This window comes from Gymnoscopelus braueri, assembly GCF_963280865.1.
Source record: "Gymnoscopelus braueri genome assembly, chromosome: 8".
Lineage (NCBI taxonomy): Eukaryota > Metazoa > Chordata > Actinopteri > Myctophiformes > Myctophidae > Gymnoscopelus > Gymnoscopelus braueri.
This window is the reverse complement of record NC_137609.1, coordinates 45,598,611-45,620,807: the sequence shown is the minus strand read 5'-3', so window position 1 is coordinate 45,620,807 and position 22,197 is coordinate 45,598,611. Positions and strand designations below refer to the sequence as shown.

The 22,197-nt window shown below is 41.3% G+C and overlaps 1 long non-coding RNA gene across 1 annotated transcript in view; it reads left to right on the top strand.

Annotated features, from left to right (window-relative positions):
• Positions 1-603: 603 nt before the first annotated feature.
• Positions 604-22,197, top strand: part of LOC308089742 — a 376,982-nt gene continuing 355,388 nt past the window's right edge. The window contains exon 1 of the long non-coding RNA XR_013933545.1: positions 604-641. This is a non-coding gene — a long non-coding RNA (uncharacterized lncRNA). The remainder of the gene's footprint in view (positions 642-22,197) is intronic.

Genomic DNA, 22,197 nt, shown 5'->3' with positions numbered 1-22,197 from the left:
CTTCGTGAAAAAACGGTTTGGAGTGCACTTTCGCGAACGCAATCTCCTGTGCAATTGGGCCACCTGGCCGTGCGTTTTTGTTCCAGGAAGTGACAGGTGTGAGGCAAGGGGAAAGGCAGTCACTGCAGCCTTGGCTCTGCTGCCTTTGGACGTTGTGCTCACGTGCGCAAGTCACATTATCCCCATTTGCTCTGCCTTGTCAAGAGCATTGTTTGAATAAAACGAATGAACTGATTTGCAGCCAGATTGCACACAAATAATTAATAAAATAATAAAATAAACAGCCACCAGCTAGTGTTAACCCATTCAATCTGGGGACACGCGTCTCTGTCATTTTTAGATGACTTTGGGCTATTAAAAAATAAAAGATCTACAAGCTCATAGCGTGGCACTCGATGAGCTTGTAGATCTGCTATTTTTGAAAAATCGTGAAAACGTGTGAAAATCTTTGAATATATATATTTTTAAAGCGAACATTTGTGACTCAAATCTTTGCTCCTGGAGGTCCCTGGAACAAGATATTTTACAAATGTTCGCTTTAAACATATATATATATATATTTAAAGATTTGCACACATTGTCACGAATTTAAAAAAAAAAATGGCCCAAAGAAATCTTAAAATGACACAGATTCCTTCCCGGTCTGAATGGGTTAAATCCCTGCTGTGGTAAATTCCGCGTAGCATGTATGCTAACTAGGTTTGATAAGAATGTCAATGATGCTCATGAATGGCAATGAGAGCAGTGCAACAGGGGATGAGAGTGAGGGGTACCTGTAGCCACACCCTGTGTCTGTTTTATACTGTGCGTCCCTTTGTATGGATGTTTATTTATTTTAACCCATTAAGACCTGGAACGCATCGGTGTCATTTTTAGATTTCTTTGGGCTATTCAAAAATAGCAGATATACAAGCTCAACAAATCTTTGAATACATATATTTGAAAGCGATTTTTTTTTACTCAAATCTTTGCTTCTGGGGGGGTCCCTGGAACAACATATTTTGAGATGGGGGACCACGGTCAAATATATAATTTTGGGGGTCCTTGACATGAAAAAGTTTGAAAACCACTGATATAAAATTTTTTCTTAGGATTTGTGTTAGGATTTAGAAGACATTTGTAGAATAGATTTGAGTAAAAAATGTTTGCTTTAAAAAGTGCTTTTAAAAAAAATCAAGATGCAGATCTACACTCGACACTCGTAGCGCGGCACTCGGTGCCGTGCTACGAGCTTGCATATCTGCTATTTTTGAATAGCCAAAGAAATCTAAAAATGACACGTGTCCCTCTTGATTTCTTATAAAACAGAACATTACCTCTAGTCGTGTGTAGCCAGACGATCAGATATCTCTGATAATCTGGCTGCATTGCACCTGATTTATCATTTGTGCACCAGCTAGTATAACTCAGGCTTTACATTAAGTTAAATGATATAATTATAGTGTAATTTCCATGAGCACAGGCTGTTCTAATGTTAATACAATAACTAGTTGACTGTTCAATAACTAAGCAAAATAAGGTATACATATAATGCATGTATAAAATAGGATTGTAACTACTGTATAATACAGTACATTGGCCATATCACACAACCTACTTTATTCCACTGATTCAGACTTTATATTTAACATTTTGTTTTGTGCTAATACTTAAGCAATAGGTCACGGTACTGTATATTTGATTATATCAAAGCGTGCCTAACGCAATGCAGAATTCCCCTTAGCTGCGATACAATCACAATATGCCACGGCATGGAGTGGGTTATTGTTTTTTATAATGGTTACCAAATATGACATGAAAACGATAGAGGGAAATGATTTCCGCACACTGCACAGTACTGTAGCTCCAAAATAAATAGTTGACTTTATCACTGTTTGAACCACACCTACAATATCAACCAATCAGTTTGTATGATTGGATTTTGTTTAATTGATAAAGACCAATGTACAGTAGGCTACAGAAGCCAGTATTCAGCCTGTGAGGCTCTCTTTTTTCACAATTGCCATGGTATGTGCATATGTACTTATGTGACTGTAATGAGCATGTTAACCCTTTAAGACCTGAAGCCGATTCTACATGTCTCCTAAATCCCAACAGTTTCTATATCAGTGGTTCTCAATCTTTTTCATGTCAAGGACCCCCAAAATGATATGTATTTGGCCTCGGACCCCATCTCAAAATATTGTGTTCCAGGGACCCCCAGAAGCAAAGATTTGAGTAAAACATGTTTGCTTTAAAAATATATATACCGTAAATTTCGGACTATAAGCCGCGACTTTTTCCCCATTTTTCGACCCTGCGGCTTATATAACGGTGCGGCTTATCTATGGATTTTTACAGCTAACGGCCACTAGGGGACCTCCTAAATCTATGGATTTTACACCCGCGGCTTATAGTCCAGTGCGGCTTATATATGTACAAATCATTCAATTTAGTTGCTGCGGCTTATATTCAGGTGCGGCTTATAGTGCGAAAATTACGGTATTCAAAGATTTGCACACATTTTCACAATTTTTCAAAAATAGCAGATCTACAAGCTCGTAGCGCGGCACTCGGTGCCGCGCTACGAGCTTGTATATCTGCTATTTTTGAATAGCTATAGTGTAAAATAATGCTTTTTAGCTCAAATCTAAAAATGACACAGATGCGTTCCACGTCTTAATGGGTTAATGTTATGATTGCATAACTTATGTTTCAATGAAGTACAGTACAGTACCTGTTTTGGTTACATATTGCCACTAATGTCATGCTAATTAATGCAGCACTTTGAATGTACTACAGAGGGATGTTTGGTCGCACCTTCACATTGCCGCACAATAAATGCAGACAAAAAAAGGAACTGGCCAATAGTTTGAGCTAAAGCACAGCAGAACTGATTAACTTGCTATGCGCTTGTAAACCATAAAAGGAAAATTTGTTCATTTATTTAACGGCTGACAGCTGCATAAGCCAGTGGTTCTTACAGTTCACAAACAAACCTCAAGTCATTTATTTCATTTTATTTTTCGGGGGCATTTCAGTCAACTGGAAAGTGAGGCTATAGGAAGTAGGAATGAAATGCTACACAGGCCTGTGAGCAACAACTGAACCGGGGGATGTTGCAGTTGTGGGGGTGGACCCGCTAACAGGTTGAGCCACTGTGGCACCTCGCAACGGAAATAATCCACTCAACATATTCTAAAATGGAGGAGGCTGGCGAGGAGGAGACAAGCACAGAAATTAGAATTTAATAAAAATGCAAAAAGCTGGCTGAGTGTTTTAGCTTCTGCTTGTATCATCAGTGGTGGAAAGTAACTAAGTACATTTACTTAAGTACTGTACTTAAGTACAATTTTGAGGTATTTGTACTTTACTTGAGTATTTCCAATTTCCAATACTTTTACTTCTACTCCACTACATCTCAGAGGCAAATATTGTACTTTTACTCCACTACAATTATTTGAAAACTTTAGTTACTAGTTACTTTTCATATATAAATTATGATATTATGAAACATACATGAACCACTTTAGCCCTATTTTATACATAGGCTATTTGAAAATAGCCGATCTACAAGCTCACAACGCGTCGCGATGCGACGCGTTGTGAGCTTGTAGATCTGCTATTTTCAAATATTTAGTACTTTTACTTTTGGTACTTTAAGTACATTTTGATGCCAATACTTTTGTACTTTTACTCAAGTAATTTTTTAATTCTGGACTTTTACTTGTAACAGAGTATTTTTATATTGCAGTATTGGTACTTTTACTTAAGTAAAGAATTTGAGTACTTTTTCCACCACTGTGTATCATCACAATGGTATGTATGGTGTTCCTTTACAGAACCCTCTCCTAACCCTGTGCATCAAGGCAAGGCAAGTTTATTTGTAAAGCACATTTCTACAACGAGGCAATTCAAAGTGCTTTACACGAAACATTAAGCGCATTGAGACGAGGCGGGCCACCGTATCCGTCTGATCTACCAGTCTGGGAGATCAGGACGGGCTTCTCAATGGATCAAGCAGACCATCCTATACTAAAATTGGCTAATGTGCGGGCGGGCATGACTAGACATAACCATGAACAAACCACGGCCACGCCACTATGACTCATTGTGACATCATTATGCAAACCCGATGACTCATTGTGACATCATTATGCAAATCCGATGACTCATTGTGAGATCATTATGCAAACTCGATGACTCATTGTGAGATCATTATGCAAACCTGATGACTCATTGTGACGTCATCATGACGACAGGGGCAAACACAGCTGAACTATATAAAAGCCATATGTCGGCCGACGGGAGGGGGTTGGGCCGGCGGACCACGTCGCCCATGTCACTATGACTCAGCCATAACCATATAAGGAGTTCTCAATGCAGCTACGCCCAAATGTGGAGTGCGTTGGTTAACCTTAATGACATAATGGCAGAGATCTCCATATATGGGCATAAAAGGGAGTCGGGTACAATGGGTACTCTGACAAAGCCCCCGACACTATGACACTATGACTAGAGAGGTTAGGCGAACCTCTCTAGTGAAAATACACTAATAAAATTACAGTCTAGCCCAATAAATGAATAAAACTTCAGTAAAAGGTAGCGTATATGAACAGAAAGATCTTTAGCTTGGATTTACAATAACTGAGAGTAGCAGTCCTGCAGTTCTCCGGGAGTTGTGTGCTGGATATGTGGTGCATTACAACCTGAAAGCTGCTTCTCCACATTTCAGTTCCTCTGACTCAGGGGACATAAAGCCGGCCTGACCCAGACGACCTGAGAGGTGTGGATGGTTTATAATGTGAACAGGCGTTCATCATCAGCACCCACAAGTGATTCACAAGATGTTCTGAAAATGGTCACGGACAAGGATAAGAGTATTGTGTTTGATATGCCGTATATATACCATAGGGTTCTGTTATCAAGGCCAAAGTGTGAATTTTGGCTCACTCTAATCCTGGTTAACCCATTAAGACCGGGAAGGGAGCGCATCTGTGGCTTTTTAAGATGTCTTTGGCGATTCCAAAATAGCAGATATACAAGCTCATAGCGCGGCACCGAGTTCCGCGCTATGAGCTTGTAGATCTGCTTTTTTTTCTTTTTTTCGTACATCTTGGAATATATATATTTTAAAGCAAACGTTTGTAAAATATTTAGTTCCAGGGACCCCAGAAGCAAAGATTTGAGTTGTCCCAAATGTCCAGCTTAAAATAACACATTTTTAATATTTGCACAAATTTCCATGCTTTAAAAAAAAATAGCAGATCTACAAGCTCGTAGCGCGGCACTCGGTGCCGCGCTACGAGCTTGTAGATCTGCTATTTTTGAATAGCCTAAAGAAAACAAAAATGACACGGATGCGTTCCCGGTCTTAATGGGTTAAGAAACAATGGTTTAAGGGTTAAATAACTTGGCCTTAAATATAGTGAGTGGGTAGCTGGGGGATTTACATATCAAAGAGGAGAATACGATGGGTTTTAATACTGTATGGTAGTCTTCAGAGGACAGTGTCCACTCTGGCAGCTGTTCGACTGAAGCTAATAAAATACATTGATAAGAAAAAGATCCATGTGCCCCAGTTTTCCCCTCTTTATAATAACATCCATAAGAGCATTGGACTTTTATCATACAAGGGGATGAAGCACGGTAAATGTAAAAGACTGTGTGTGAGCTTGTAGATCTGTTATTTTGGGGCCGCAGGGCACTGTCATACGACGGAGTATGCATTAGCCAACACAAAAGGAACTGACACTGCCTTTTCAGTGGGGATTTACATACAGTAGCAAGTTCTGTGGAGATGATTAAGCGTCAAAGTGTAGGGAATGGAAAAGAAAAAAGAAAGTCTTTTAACCCATTAGGACCTGGAACGCATCTGTGTCACTTTTTTATTTGAGCTAAAAAGCATTATTTTACACTTTTGGCTATTGAAAAATAGCAGATCTACAAACTCATAGAGCGGCACTGAGTGCCGCGCTACGAGCTTGTAGATCTGCTATGTTTGAAAAATCTTGAAAATGATTGCAAATCTTTGAATATATATTGCTTTAAAGCGAACATTTTTAACTCAAATCTTTGCTTCTGGGGGGTCCCTGGAACAACATGTTTTGAAATGGGGGTCGGCGGCCAAACACATATAATTTTGGGGGTCCTCGACATGAAAAAGTTTGAGAACCACCGATATGGAAACATTTGAACGTTTTTCAGAATACTGTTGGGATTTAGAAGACATTTTGTAGAATCGGCTTCAGGTCTTAACAGGTTAATCTTCCTGAAATTGTTAATTTCAAGGATCTCCAGTTTGTGGGTGATGCATTAGAACAGCGGTTCCCAAACGGCGTGCCGTGAGACCAGTCATGGTGTGCCTTATTGGGAGTTTGTGACAGCCACACATTTATTATTGCAATACAGCTACAAAGAAAGTTGTGAATTATCTTGTCATTTACTATCAATACTTTGTGCACACACATTTTGCCAATACAAATCTATAACACACACATGTTGAGGTATGTTTTTACTTTACTGGAGTATTTCAAGTTTTCAGTACTTTTACTTCTACTCCACTACATCTCAAAGGCAAATATTATACTTTTTTTAAACGATTTATTTTTGGGCTTTTATGCCTTTATTGATAGGACAGTATGCTGACAGGAAATGGGGAGAGAGATGGGGAGCAATCTGGGAACCCATCGCCAAATAAAAAGGAAAAACAGCGCCCTCTGCTGTTTTTTACTTATTCATTTGGCTCTGGGCGGAGCTGAACGGACGACCCGTGCTCAGGGAAACCGGGGTTTTGGTCTGCCTTCAGCCTTTCACTTCCGGTGGTGCGACTATGTTTTCATTCCGACTAACAATATTTCTCCACGGAACACTAACACCATTTCTCCCAGAGAACATGGATCGTTTTGGTTATAAGCCCACTTGTTTCTATGATGAAAGAGCAATTTAAAATGTTACTAACTTTCCGTGGTTTTGTCTGCTCCGAGGACGCTATTGTTAAATGAGTTTCGGTTTGTTTCCAGTGGGGAACAAACGGCACACATGTTAATCCCGCCCACTACATTTGATTGGGTAAAGCGCGGCCTGCTTCCTGATCTGATGGCACGCCCACTTGTAGCCAATGTGCACGGGTTGTCAACACGGCTACCGACAGATTCAAACGCAGAGCAGAATCTGTTCTTGAGAGATTAGATGGGGAGTGACATGCAGCAAAGGCCGTCGGGATCGGGAGTCGAACCCGTGACAGGCCATCAGGCTACTTTGAGCCTAGCCTGGTGCCTGGACCACTACGCCAGGGGCCCAGGCCCAAACATTAAGCTTTTACTCCAGTGCAATTATTTGAAGACTTTACTAATTACATTACCCACTTCAGCCCTATATACATTTCGGCCATTTGAAAATAGCCAATCCAGAAGCCCGCGATGAGACGCATTGTGAGCTCTCTCTCTCTCTCTCTCTCTCTCTCTCTCTCTCTCTCTCTCTCTCTCTCTCTCCCCCTCCCTCCCTCCCTCCCTATAGAGTACAGAAGTCCTGATGTCACTCGTTCATCCCCTGGTTCGTAAAGTAATTTCGCTATGGAGAATAACATTGGGTCATCTTAGAATCGTCTCTAAACAAACTGTCTCTGCGATATTGTCAGGGAGGAGGCTCTGTATCGTTTATGATAGTCAGTCACTTATATTTGATACAGTCTGTTTCTGGCAAAAATGTAACTAATTCGGCGGAAGTAACATTAGCGTTTTCTCACCGTCAGTTGATGCTTCATATCCATAAGAGTCAAACCGCCAGGATCATTTGTTTATTTCTGGAACACAGTTCTTATTTGTTGCGATATTAAAGACGTCTATGGGAATTCAGAACGGGGGTGGAAAACCGCGAACCAGGTAGGATGTGTAAATTACGTCAGACTTCGGTGCTCTATATTAACCACTTTCAACCTGGAGCCCCTATGTTGGTCATGTGTGAAATGTGTATGATGTGTGATCAGAGTGATACAAGGGATAACATGTGTTAATGTCTTCACACAACGGCTAATAATCAGCATCAAACCTGCCCTTTGATGTGCCTGGGGCAATAAGATGGAAAATCACTGCATTAAAAGCATGGAGCCCCATTTGATGCGGATGCAAGATTTTTTTTAAATATTTATTTTGGGGTCTTTTTCTACCTTACAGGTACAGTAGAGTGACAGGAAATGGGGGGAGAGAGAGATGGGGAGTGACGTGCAGCAAAGGTCGTCGGGATCGGGAGTCGAACCCCGCGACACGCTGTCAGGCGGCATTAGCAGCCTAGGTGCCCAGACGGCTACGCCAGCCGTCCGGGCCATGATAAGATTTTTTTATCTGCTGGTAGGTGGAGATTAGGTTTTCACCCCTGTCCGTGTGTGTCTCTGTGGACCGCTAATCTCAGACACTGCTGGACCGATCAGTGTGAGAACTTGCATGCACACTCCCGGTAAGCCAATTTCAAATTGCCCTCATGCTGGCACTATAACAGGCCGCCTCACATGTTGGCTGGCCTACAGTATAACTCTTGAACTGTAGGTCATACAAATCAAAAACACATTTTCCCCGGCTTCCCTTGGATCATGATGCTATTCCCCACATAAGTCATACACATTTCTGGTCATTGCTCTGAAGTAATGGAATTGTTTATATGTTTTTGCTGATAATCATGTGTATTGGTTACGAACAATATTGTTCACTAGTAACTGAAGCAATAAAAAAAATAAAAAAATAATCTGTATTACTGTTCAAGCAGACTAACAAACATATGTAAGTAAATAGTTGATTCTGGACTTATTTAGATTTTCAGTATGTACAACTGGCTGCTGCTGTTAATCTGTATTACTTTTCAAGCAGACTGTAAAAACCAAATATTTTAAGTAAATGGTTGATTCTCAACTTATTTTGTTTCCAGAGTGCATTTTTTCCTTGTGTGACCCTCAACACAGGATTTAAGAATCCCAGGCCTAAAATAACAAAAAAAACAAACAAATAAAAACCTAAACATTTTGCGCACATGCGCGATTTCGGCGTGCGCGCGGGCACAATGCCCCTGGCCCTCGGCTTGGTACCCGAGACATATTTTGGCCCTTGGGGAAAAGTAATTGGGGAACCCTGCTCTAGAGTCAAATAGGCCTAAAAGTCAAAACTGCAAGGTAAATGATCTCATTAGACAATTTCTATAAAACAGTCTATTGCATCTGTACCACTTGTGTACTCCGTGTCAATTATAATCTATAAAAAAGTTTAAAAAATAAATACAAATAAAGTCAATGTCCATTCAATAGCAGTTACTGAATAACAGACCAGGTGGCAATTGTTCAACAGACACAAAGAAGGAGCAATGTTATTGTATTCATTTATACAATTTACTTTAGATGATTAATGCACTTCATTTGTTTTTACACCTGGGCACAATCTACAGCTAATTAGGCTGCTATTAAATTAGATATCCTTCCTTGGTGACAATTTTAAAATGCAGCATATGTCTGTTTAGCTCAATGTGCATTAGTATCTATTACTTGCAATCTGCTAAGTGTGACCTATGGGCATTTTTAAACGTGTAATCAGTGTTATGACTGCTATTGGATGGCACACTCAGTACCTGTATCAATTGCATTTAATGTTATTTCGTTATATTTTATTGTTGCGCTATATCATAATACATTGCTACATAAGAGTGTATATAAGTGAACACATACACCACCAGACTGCAATGAATTTTAATGATGTATTGTACAAATGTTATGATGACATTTAACCACCTTAAGAATAAACCTGCCTCACGCACCTGTTCACTTCTATTCATCAGGCTCAATGCAACAGCCTTAATTGTCACACAGTGCAAATTACATCTCTCATCTGCATAATGGCTTGCATTGTAAATTTACATTTAGCGGCAGTGGCTACAACAGTCTAAAGGCTGCAGCATACAGTACTCTCTGCCAAAACTAAGCTTGGTGAGGTATTAACACATTACCCGCCTTGATAATAAACATCGTTTTTTTTTTATCCCCTTGCCAGCGTAATTACCTTAAATAGACGATCGTTGAAACGCCGTGGAAGCCACGTTGTGTACAATTTTATTTTCTTTAAGTCCCTGTGGGTTAGCGGAGGGATCTGTGTATCCACTGGAACGATAACATTCCGCCATTTTGGGGCTATGGCCCGTTGAAAACGGCTGGTTTTCATCACCAAAAAAAAAGGAAACTGAGTTAGGAGTGTTTTTCTAAAACGGATGTCTTGTTTTTTTGTAATGACGTCACATCCGTCTACTGCTTTTCTGAGCGACGAGGGATCATTCCAAAGCTGTGTTAGAGCGCCCCTTGTGGAATTTTCCAAAAAATTATAATTTGAAAATAGAACACAGATATCTGCGTTCTTGGCGGGCAAGTGATGCATTTAATACAACGCAGAACTGCGTCTTTGGCGGGTAATGTGTTAACGAATTGGGTGCCAAAACCGGGATTCTCCGGTTTTGCAAAGACGCACGTTGAGTGCCATAACCGGAGATCTCTGTGAAATTGTTTTTTTCCTTTTTTTTCTCCCCCGGCTAGCTAACCTGACTCTGCAAGAAGCTTGCGTCATATTCATATTCCATCTGGGACCTCGATAGCGTAATCGATGAAGGTCCCTTTTTTTTCAAGCTACTTGGCAGGTGATTGGATGATCCCGCCACTAGCAGCCGCTGATTGGTTCGAACACGCAGTGGTGAGGGCAGCTCTACTGTCTGAGCGAGTCCAGATGGAGGCTGTATTGTGAAGTCAATACCGCCCCCATCTGTCAGGTTAGGGGCTAACAACTCAACTTTGGAACCACCCACAACTTTGGAACCACTCACGGTGCCTCTGAGAAGGAAGGGACAGATGGATCACCGTGCCAAAAAAACCTGGCTTCCGTCCGCTCCCATTCTATCTCCTTGATAAAAAACCTCTGCATCCCCTTAACTTTTTACAGTGTGGTGGAAAACGAGTCATTTTCGATGCGCGATCCCTCCGCAATGGCGACTCGCGTGAGAGATGTTACTGTTCCAGGCGTTAGCCAGCACCATCCATCGTCGTGCACGCATCCATTGTTTACATCAGGGCGCTCGACGTGGAGTCTAGAGCTCTAAACAGCGCAGCGTTCACTCAACGCACACTGTTTTAATAAAACTCTGGCACCGAATGTGTTAAGAATAAAATGACGTCGTTGCGGAGACCGAACAAATGCACTGCGTTGCCGAAGTTTGTTTCGGCACTTATTCCACCTCCACGATTTTCTAACCAGCCGAACATCACAGCAGAGACTAATAGTCAGACACACAAGGTGCTCATGATTCATATCCTGTAATTTCCCGCAATCTGCCAGCAACGTGTCATGGACAGTTTTGAAGAAAGGTTGGCTGAGGAGGTTAGAAGGTACAAATCTCTATAATCCCTCTCTGAGGGACTGCAAACACAACCAGATGGCTTTTAATAAATGGAGAGAGATAGCACACGCTTTGTCCACATGCGTCTGTTGCCAAAAATGGTGAAATCTCCGAGACAAATTGTGTCAAAGTGAGTCAGAGGATGATGAAAAATAAACAGTGGAGTTTTGCCGTTTCAGCACTGTATATACAGCGGGCGGGCGCCAACGTTCAGAATCCAAGTGGAGCTGCATCGATTATAAAACAATTTCATCCGCGGAAATCTTGTTCTGTTTCCGCAAATTGAAAAAAGTTTGACTTATTTTGAAGCATGCTGCCAGATTGACTCAAGCCAACTATGTCACGATCCTGACTTTCCTCCACAAACAGCAGCTGTGTCCACTTCCTACACCAGTCACTGTGATTTGATTGGATAGGGCTCAATTCAATACCAGTAACTTTGACAATTTAAACAAACGTTCCTCTAACAGGGAACTATGGGACACGAATAGTGAGAACAAAATAATGGAATGGGTGGAACTTTGCATCATTTACTGGACTCTAACTTTATGGACAAGAACACAACCCTGTGCAAAAACATAGCAGGTGGGATATGACGGTATGCCTTTGCCAAAATGATGTATTTTTACAGTGGAAATACGTGCTGCATAATGCTATGACGGCTAACACCAATATGCTCACCCTTGGTGGTGAGGGTGGGCTGGTTTGGAGGCCCTTGTACCTTGAATGTATTTAATTCAGACGTATTACATTTACACACTCACATAAACATAAACTACAGGTTTGAGGGCATTCCCATGGCGGTTAGAGAGAGTGCTAATTATAATCACAGTGACCACAGAGTTCAATTCTGGGTCAGGGACCTGCATCGCAGGGCAACCACCTCTTTGCCCTTATAAGGGACCACCTGCAAATAATTTTAATTACAGTATGTGGTTTCCTGTCTATCTCTCTCTCTACTCTGCTACTCTATACTTCTGACTAAAGAAAAAGAGCAGATATGCTGATAAAAAAAAGTATAAATTATAGGTTTGAAATATGGTTCGCTGGGTAAGATAAAATGTTTAATGTGCAGTGTCAAAACACACACCGATACTAGAGAAATAGAGGTGGGAAAAAGCCCGCTGACTGACTGGGAGCTCACATTTACAGGGGTCGATGTAGTCCTTCTCTTTGTGGAGAAACTCCACAAAACTGCACATCCTTCAAATTGCTATTTCAGCACGGTGGATAATAATGCAAATAGCCAAAGCTTATGAACCTGCATTTCGAGAGAGAGAGATGCAAGTAATTTTCATATGAGAGCATGAAACTCTCCAGAAGCTTTTCAATGAACAGTTCTCCCCCAAAAAAATAAAATTCTGTCATTATCTACTCACCCTCATGTCACTTGGAACACAGATAAAGTTTCTTTGTCCACACAACCCACAAGGAGTTCACCTGCTAAATGTCGCAGCAGCAATCCTGTCCTACAAAAGGGTATTAAAGTCTAACACAGTTTCTGTAAACTGTCAACACCTGAAGAGAATACTTGTGAGGTTTGCTATCGTGCGTAAGTGAAATTTCTCGGTGTCATCAATCAGCAGTGCTTGTTCAAGTATCCACCCCGATATACTGTACACTACAGTACTACAAATGTACTGTATGTCTGTCCTTGAGATCTCCCTGTTAATCAGATCCGCGATGATCCGTATGCGATGATGACACACATGACTACAGAACATCCCCCCGGGTGTCAGATCTCATCCTGGGGAGAATGCCACCAGAAAAGGAGTCATCAACGGAAGCTAAGATACTTCCTATTCCCTTTCCTATTCACGCACACGCACACACACACGCACACGCACACGCACACACTCTTCCAACGACTGTGCAACGGAAGAACTTGGGCAAATCTCAGGCAGTGGTGGAAAGTAACTAAGTACATTTACTTAAGTACTGCAGTTACAAGTACAATTTTGAGGTATGTGTACTTTACTTGAGTATTTCCAATATCCAATACTTTTACTTCTACTCCACTACATCTCAGAGGCAAATATTGTACTTTTACTCCACTACAATTATTTGAAAACTTTAGTTACTAGTTACTTTGCAAATATAGATTATTACATTATAAAGCATATACATTAACCACTTTAGCCCTATTTTATACCTAGGCTATTTGAAAATAGCCGATCTACAAGCTCACGGCGCGTTGTGAGCTTGTTGATCTGCTATTTTCAAACATTTTAGTACTTTTACTTTTGATACTTTAAGCACATCTTGATACCAATACTTTCATACTTTTATTCAAGTAAATGTTGAATTCCGGACTTTTACTTGTAACAGAGTACTTCTACATTGCAGTATTGATACTTTTACTTAAGTAAAACACTTGAGTACTTTTTCCACCACTGATCTCAGGCAAGCGCATCTTTGCCAGGATCTGAGAGCGTCGCTCAGGTCCAATAAGAGGCGAGCTGACACCGATATGGGCACGGAGCCTCCCAAACACAGGTAGGCAAGACGCGCGGGGACAGGCCGCTTCAGATGAAGACTGCCCGAGGCAAGGACGAGATTGATTTTACAATGCAGCATTATATGAGATTTTCAATGCGTACTATAACAAATTAGCATGAATCCTCTTCCCACGAGAGAGACACGCCTGCAGACAGGGAAAGTGAATGGAAATAAATGACTGTGCTCTGGCGGTGTTGTTTACCAACCCCTATCCCCCCCCCCCCCCCCCCCGTGCAGAAGTCAGTAGGCCATTTCAGAGCGACAGCCAGGCCCCGGTTTAAGGCATGAGCAAGGGCCACAGCGTGATAGATGGACAGCCAGACGGCAGCTGGCTGTCCATCTATGTCTAATCAAACGTCTTGATTTACACCCGGACCAATGCGCCGGGCGGTCACTGATGGATCGCATCCGAGTAAATCTTCAGGCAGCTTTAACGTGACATGATGAGAAGGAGAGGCAGGAGATATACGAGACTGTGAGTGTTTTCTTTACCTTTTTTTTTTTTTTATACCTTAACCCTTTAAGACCTGAGGCGATTCTTAAAAATGTTTTCTAAATCCTAACAGTTTTTTGAAAAAAATATAAAAAAAATATTTTCACGATTTTTCATAAATAGCAGATCTACAAGCTCATAGCGCGGCACTCGGTGCCGCGCTATGAGCTTGTATATCTGCTATTTTTGAATAGCCAAATAAATCTAAAGTGACACAGATGCGTTCCAGGTATTAATGGGTTAAACCCTGTAGCTTGTTTGGCAATGATTGAATTCCATTTCCGCTCTCTTTTCTAACATTAACTGCACTTTCACCTTCATGCTCCCTCCTACATACATAATAGCTTCAAGCTCCTTTATTGACTAATGCTGAGGTATGTTGCTGGATCCTTTCATGGAAAGCCTTAACAATAAACTCCATATATCCCTGCGTGTGTATGCGTGTGTGTGTGTGTGTGTGTGTGTGTGTGTGTGTGTGTGTGTGTGTGTGTGTGTGTGTGTGTGTGTGTGTGTGTGTGTGTGTGTGTGTGTGTGTGTGTGTGTGTGTGTGTGTGTGTGTGTGTGTGTGTGTGTGTGTGTGTGTGTGTGTATGTGTGTGTAATTTATTTTTCCCACCCAGCTAGACTTTCATGAACAAAGTCTCTGGAAAAAAACAAGACTCTCCTTTGGCGAAATTGGCGCTATATCAAACAACACTGTCTGGGCCCACTTTGTAGACATTGTGACAATAACAAACAGTGACTTTCCCCCCTTCAGACCTTCAGTTAGCGCTGCTTTGAAATAAAATCTCATTATCATCTAAAAGTACAGATAAATATTCCAACAAATATTCTACAGGCTTGGAGGGCCAGGTGACATGCCAGCTCCTGAAACTGTTATTAGATTCCAGCAAGTACGTTAGCTTCATTCTACAGTATATACCATTGCCAGTGAAGAACATTCTACTGCGCAAATCACAGTGGTTTTCTGTTATTAGTAATTGGTGCTTTGGATTGAGAACATTAGCACCACATTGAAAAATACCCTTTTGGATCTAGACCTGCATGATAAGCTCAAACAAATATTTTAACCCATTAAGACCTGGAACGCATCTGTGTCACTCCTTGATTTGAGCTAAAAAGCATTATTTTACACTTTGGCTATTCAAAAATAGCAGATATAAAAATTCTCGATTTTTGAAAAATCAAGAAAATGTGTGCAAATTAATATTTTTAAATTATTTTAAAGCGAACATTTTGAACTCAATTCTTTGCTTCTGGGGGATCCCTGGAACAACATATTTTGAGATGGGGGTCGGTGGCCAAATAGATATCATTCTTGGGGTCCTTGACATGAAAACGCTTGAGAACCACTGATATAGAAACATACGTTTTTCAGAAAACTGTTGGGATTTGGAAGACATTAGCTAAGAATCGCCCTCAGGTCTTAAAGGGTTAACAAATATACGGGAACACTCAGGAGACAGATCACACATACAATTATTTTTGGGGATAGTGGCTAGTCTGTTGGGCACGGCAATAGCCAATTCTGCCGTGACAATCATAGTTATTTCAAAAGCAATCTTGGATGTGCAATGTGGCAAATTAACTCACTAAGTATTGTACTTCACCACGGCCTAAGGACACATGCAATTTAACACACTACTATTACTGTATGTATCTCCATTTCTCCAAGCTAATCAATGTCAATTTGAAAATCAACGTCAGTGTTTGTTTAGGATTTTTATTTTCTACAAATTAGCACGGTCCCTGCCAAGACATATTTACAACACGGCGGCTTTATACGCTCCGTCACCTAACATTCACTCTGTCCTCATTCAGCAAATATTCAGAATAACCTTCTGATATAGGCTCCTTGTATTTCTGCTTTTCACCTCATACCGAGTCACTGTGTGTCTCATTTCCTGTAGTATAACGCTTGCATGCTGTGCACGAATACCGATGTTGATTACCAAAACTACAAGAACATTTTCCGTACTATTTCAACAGCCTTCTGCCACCGTGTGACAAAACCTTCAATAGACTCGCTGCGGTACGTCAACTTATTCCACTCTTTGAAGTGTCTGCCTTTTTTGTGTCTTTTTTTCTCCAATCAATAACGTTGCTTTTTTTCCCCTCAAATGTCACCACCAGGGACATTAAACCTTTTATTCTTCAGTCACACTGCCTGTCGGCTTGGAAATTTGATTCAACATGACGGCTACTTTCACAACTTTATCTGCAAAGTGCATTTTTTAGAAAAGGAACCTCCAGATGATATTTGGATACCTATGGTTATTAGTTATTCACACCCACGCTATGGGTTCAGACACACAGCATAGATAGAGCATAGTACAATATGTCTTTCGGCTCATATTCTATGCACATTCGCTTTTTTCTTGGCTCACTTCAAAAGTCAGCCACATTGAAAATGTACAAACATCCCCCCAGTGTCTGGTGCTAAAGTCTCAACCTGTTTGCGACATACAGTATTGTACACTATGTTGTAGTGTTCAGCTCATTTCAAATTGGCCTCTTAGGCTAACCCCCTTCCCAAAGCTAACCCACTTGCATACAGGGGAGGATTTACATGTCTCCTCTGCTTCTCTCTTTATCTGTGCTGCATGCAGAAGAAGAGACAGATATTTCCCACTCTGTCCCTCTTCCCAGACATCACAGTGTCGTAACAATGCCTGGCATGGGGGGGTATAAGCCATCCAATTCTGCTCTAAACCCACTGATGGTACTAAAGTTGCCAGCGTTTTAGTCAATTAAGCCCTACAGTATAATACTTTGTTATATGACGAATAGTGAAAATAGCCGATCTACAAGCTCACAATGCTGATGTGTTGTAATCGTATAGATCAGCAATTTTATAGCGAAATAGGGACACCAGATTGAAAGGCGTTAAAACTGAGAGATATAACCTATTCTAATACAAGTATTCATTGAACGAGAAGCTAAATCAATTACAATTACTGTGTCATTACATTGACTAATCTTAATGCACATCCCATGGCCTTCAAATAATGTCCTATTTCAAGATTGTATTGGTAATGATATTTTTGACAATTTGCTAAAAGCGATCTCTGCAAATAATGAATCCATACACTTTAACGATATTACAAAAAGACAATTAACCACTTGCTGGATTAGAGTGAGTCAAATAATAATAATTATGATTATAATTATAATATGATATTTATCCCCACCATGCTACTAGGCCATATATATATATATATATATATATGATGTTTTCAACGCTGTCCATGTCCGTTCGTGTACAGCTAATTTGGATGCCGCTGGACCGATCTAACCTGACTCCAGATGGAAGAAGCTTGCTTCACACGCTTGTTTCATCTGGGATCTCGGGCGGTCCCTTTTTTCAAGCTACTTGGCCGGTGATTGGATGGAACCGTCTGTCTATCATATTGGCGTGTCTACATGACGTATGGTAGCTGCGCAACTTGCCGTGTTGTTGTTCGTGGTAGCGGCCATGATGAATGGGGAAAGAACTGCATGGAACAGGCGCTTCTCGATGGCGTCACATCCGGTCTCGCCAAGATCCCGCCCGTAGCCGCCGCTGATTGGTTCGACTGGGCACGGGTCGGTTAAAACTCCAATCTCTGAGCGATCCCAGATGGAGGCTGTATTGTAAACATGTGAACTCAATACCGCCCCATCTGGCGGAGTCAGGTTAGGACCGATCGGCATCAAACTTTGAATCGATTTGAATGCACATTTTTACTGAATGAACATTACTTATAAATGGCTGTGTATAGCAGAATAACTATACCCATAAGCAGGGGTGCACATAACTGGTGCGCAGGTGCGCATGCGCACCCAAAATAAATAATGTGCGGCACATCAGACGACGTGAGGCGCTTTTGCGTACCAACAGCTGGGACAGGAATTTCCAAGCTTTTATTTTTTAGCAAAACTAAAAAATAAAAGCCTGGAGATCGAGGCAAGGAATTTACTTCCTGAAGCCACACTCACACATGCACGGTGATGCACGCCCATACACAATACACACCCCTGGGGAGGAGGCGGAGGTGGAGGGGACGCATGCTACAGTGCACGTGATTGTGTGAGTGTTGCCTCGAATCCTGACACAGTCAGTCGCGCGACTCCCCAGGCACTCGTCACCGATGATGAACGCACCGTGATGGTGCAAAATGTGAACGTCCCAATCTAGCGGATAAAAGCAGCGCAGCACAGGGCACCAACCTTGGGGAGGGCACCAAACGGCGAGAAAAAAGGCGACATTGAAACGCACCGGTGAAGCGTCCTTTTTTTCTCGAACCCCCCCCCCCCCCCCCCCGTTGACAAAACGGTCCCGGGGTGCACCGGACCCCCCCCCCACCCCGTTGACCATTTATTTTGTGCGCACCAAGTAACATCTCCAGGTGCTCTTCTGAGTACTAGACCAAAAAAGTTATGTGCACCCCTGCCCATAGGCCATAATATCTCATACTGCTGCTGTTTGTTGTTGTTTTATAACTGATGTTCTGTTTTCATTTTCTGAACATTGTCACAGTCACTAACTGCACATGATACTGTGATTTTATATACCTTCTGCTTTTTATATGCTGGACATGTTTTCTACCTGGACAAGGACATTTCTGCCTTCCATAATGCCATCTATTCATTGCATATTTGTGCATGCACCTTAAATGGTAAATGGTGCATTTATATAGCGCTTTTATCCAAAGCGCTTTACATTGATTGTGCCATTCACCCACACATTCATACACCGATGGCGGAGGAAACCATGCAAGGCACCAACCTGCTCATCGGGAGCAATTAGGGGTTCAGCGTCTTGCTCAAGGACACTTCAACACTAACCCTGGGCCACTGCCGCCCATTATAACATTATAACACCTTATACAATTTATTTCATGCACCCTATGTATACACTGGACTTTGTATATCGATTTGACCGATTTGACTTCCTGTTATATTTGTTCTGTGTTCCTTTCTTCTCTATTCTCTCTTTCCCTATTCTAACTCCTGTAACTGCAACGTTGAAATAGCTTCACCCACTGTTTTTACACCTGAAATCATGTGATGTGATAATGAAGATTAAGATAAAGATTCTGAAATGCCTCTGCTCTGCCAATCACAGCTTACAAAACATCACAGTGCTTTGTTTCCAGTCTCTCAATGCATTTGGTACAAGTACAAGCCATCACAAACGATCACAGAAGCATTGTGCGGATATGGGACTGAGGTGGGACTCACAACACAAGTACACTGTCCGGAGACACAGTGCAATTAGTTATTTTACACCTCTGATGGATTTTTAATATCTCTGCTGTAGACCAGACATGGACCACTAGCGTTAATGCCTTTTCTGTTTGTATTGCAATCTTCTGAGCACTGTAACTGCATAATGTATATCCTGACAGGGGGATATCGTGTTTCATATCTCTAAGGGCACTGATTGTGCTGCCTGGGCACATTTTGTTCAACAGTACAGTTTCAACTTCCCCCTCTCTCCGCTGCTGTCATGCAGTCACAACGATGGATCTGCTGAAATAGTTACAATTGCAATGTAATGCTACACCGCAGAATGCAAGAGAAAACCTGGATGGAATAGTTTTGTCCTCTAAGAGACAGCTGTTTTTTTTTGTTTTTTTTTTTTGTCAGGGACCGATGCATCATCAGTTTGATACATGTTTGGTCAAATAAGGCTCAGCTTGAAATACTTTTTGTACTCTAAAGTGCAGTATTAAAGACATATAATGTTAGCACTATGTTAGCGCTGTAAACATACAAATATTACACAGAATCCGAAGGATGAACGATGCTCTGTTATATTCTTCTTGTGGTCAACTACACTCGAAACCACTCCGGCCATTGAACAGCTGAAGGCAGGAACGAGAGAACTGCGTTTCAAATGTAGGTGTTTACAATCAATCAGTTGATCAATCAGTCAATTATTCATAAACAACACATGTTGTACAGTACGTTGAAATGCATTTCAGTGTGCCGTCTATGCAATGTACTCTGTAGTGTACAGTGCGTGTACACAGAATTTAAATATAGGTACCACAGCAGCCTGAGAGATACGACATTACTATGTACCGGTAAATGCATTATTAAAGGGATTAATGTATAATGTATACACTATTATTGTTATTCATGTGGTCTAGAAGAACATGAATACTGAAAGTTTCAGGACGGGTACAGGCCTAATGTGTGGCTTGTTCTATGTAAGGTAACATTTTCTGATTCATAAAAGAGAACAAAATTTGCTACAATTGGGTATAGAATCTCAAACAAACAAACTGGCTGTCCACCAAAATAGCATTTGCAGGCTTAACTGTATGATTGCATCATCGATTTTAGCCTTCATTCTCTAGTAACTAGCCTAGTAGCTTTGGGAGAACTAGACCGGTGCCCGGCCGACTCGGGAACGATGCACACAGGGAATGCATGCCCCCCACACACAGTGTACTTATTGCCAGAGTACCTGTTGTATCCATCAGTATATGGCCATATATTTATGCCTATATATGGGCATATTGGGTGGATCGGCGGTTCTGGACAACTGGATATATGCCTATGGGCATATCAGTGGGATTGGCGTTTCTGGACGACCAAATATCCAAACGACTCCATGCCGGGCGCTGCGCACGATGCGATGCGTGCACCGAGTTCTATGGGCATAGCCGTCGGTTCTGTGGTTCCGGACAACCCGATCTCCATACGGTATATACCCGATCGCCTATATAGGGGCATATCGGTCAGATCGGCGGTTCTGGAGAACCACCTATCCGACCAACTCGATGCCGGGAATATAAATGTCCATCGGTCGTCGGCAACGAAGTCGGTCGGTCGAATGATTCTCAAGATACGTGAACTACAGACAGACGGACGTGCATTTATTGTAAGATTAAATTACAATTTCTCTATCTAAAATGAGTGGTGTTTTCCTTTAGCAATGCACACACAGTATCAGTATGTGGTACACCAGATGTAACTATTCCCTGTTCTATTTAGGGTGAGGTGAGCACCTACGTACTAGATACGTGGCTTGGTTATTATTATCACAGGAAAGTTAGGCGGGTTTCAACCATACATTTCAAGCATCCCACAACCAAAATCCTCTAAACCCCCAGTGTTAATTAAACTCAGAGTGCACAAATGTAACCAAATGGACACAATTGTGCACACTCTTGAGTTAAATCCATTTGACTGTAGAGAACATGCTCTCAACACGAAAACACTAAATAAACAATAGAAACATTCTTTTAACTAAGTGATGTCATGCCCTGTGTGAACCCGGGAAGGGAATCAACAGTAGGCTACATGAGTGTGTTTGAGGTGCAAACAAAAGGTACTACTTTTTGTGGCTCGGAAGCATGACAAACAAATATTTTGTGTTTGTCATTTGTCATTTTCCCTATTGCAGTTGCCTGCACTGCAAATACAATACTTAGTTTTGTGCTACGCCATAAAAAAAGATATCACTGACTGTATACGATCTGTGTCACAAACTCAATGGATGTGTTGTTTGCACCTCCTAATACAATGGCAATACTTGGCCACGCCCCAAATACCTGTACAGTATATGTCTTATAACTGTGTACAGTGGTGGAAAGTAACTAAGTACATTTACTCAAGTACTGTACTTAATTGTTTTAATGTATTTTTACTTTACCAGAGTATTTCCAGTGTTCAGTACTTTTACTTCTACTCCACTACATCTCAGAGGCAAATATTGTACTTTTACTCCACTGCAATTATTTTAAAACTTTAGTTACTAGTTACTTTGCAGATATAAATGATTACATTATAAAACATACATTAACCACTTCAGCCCTA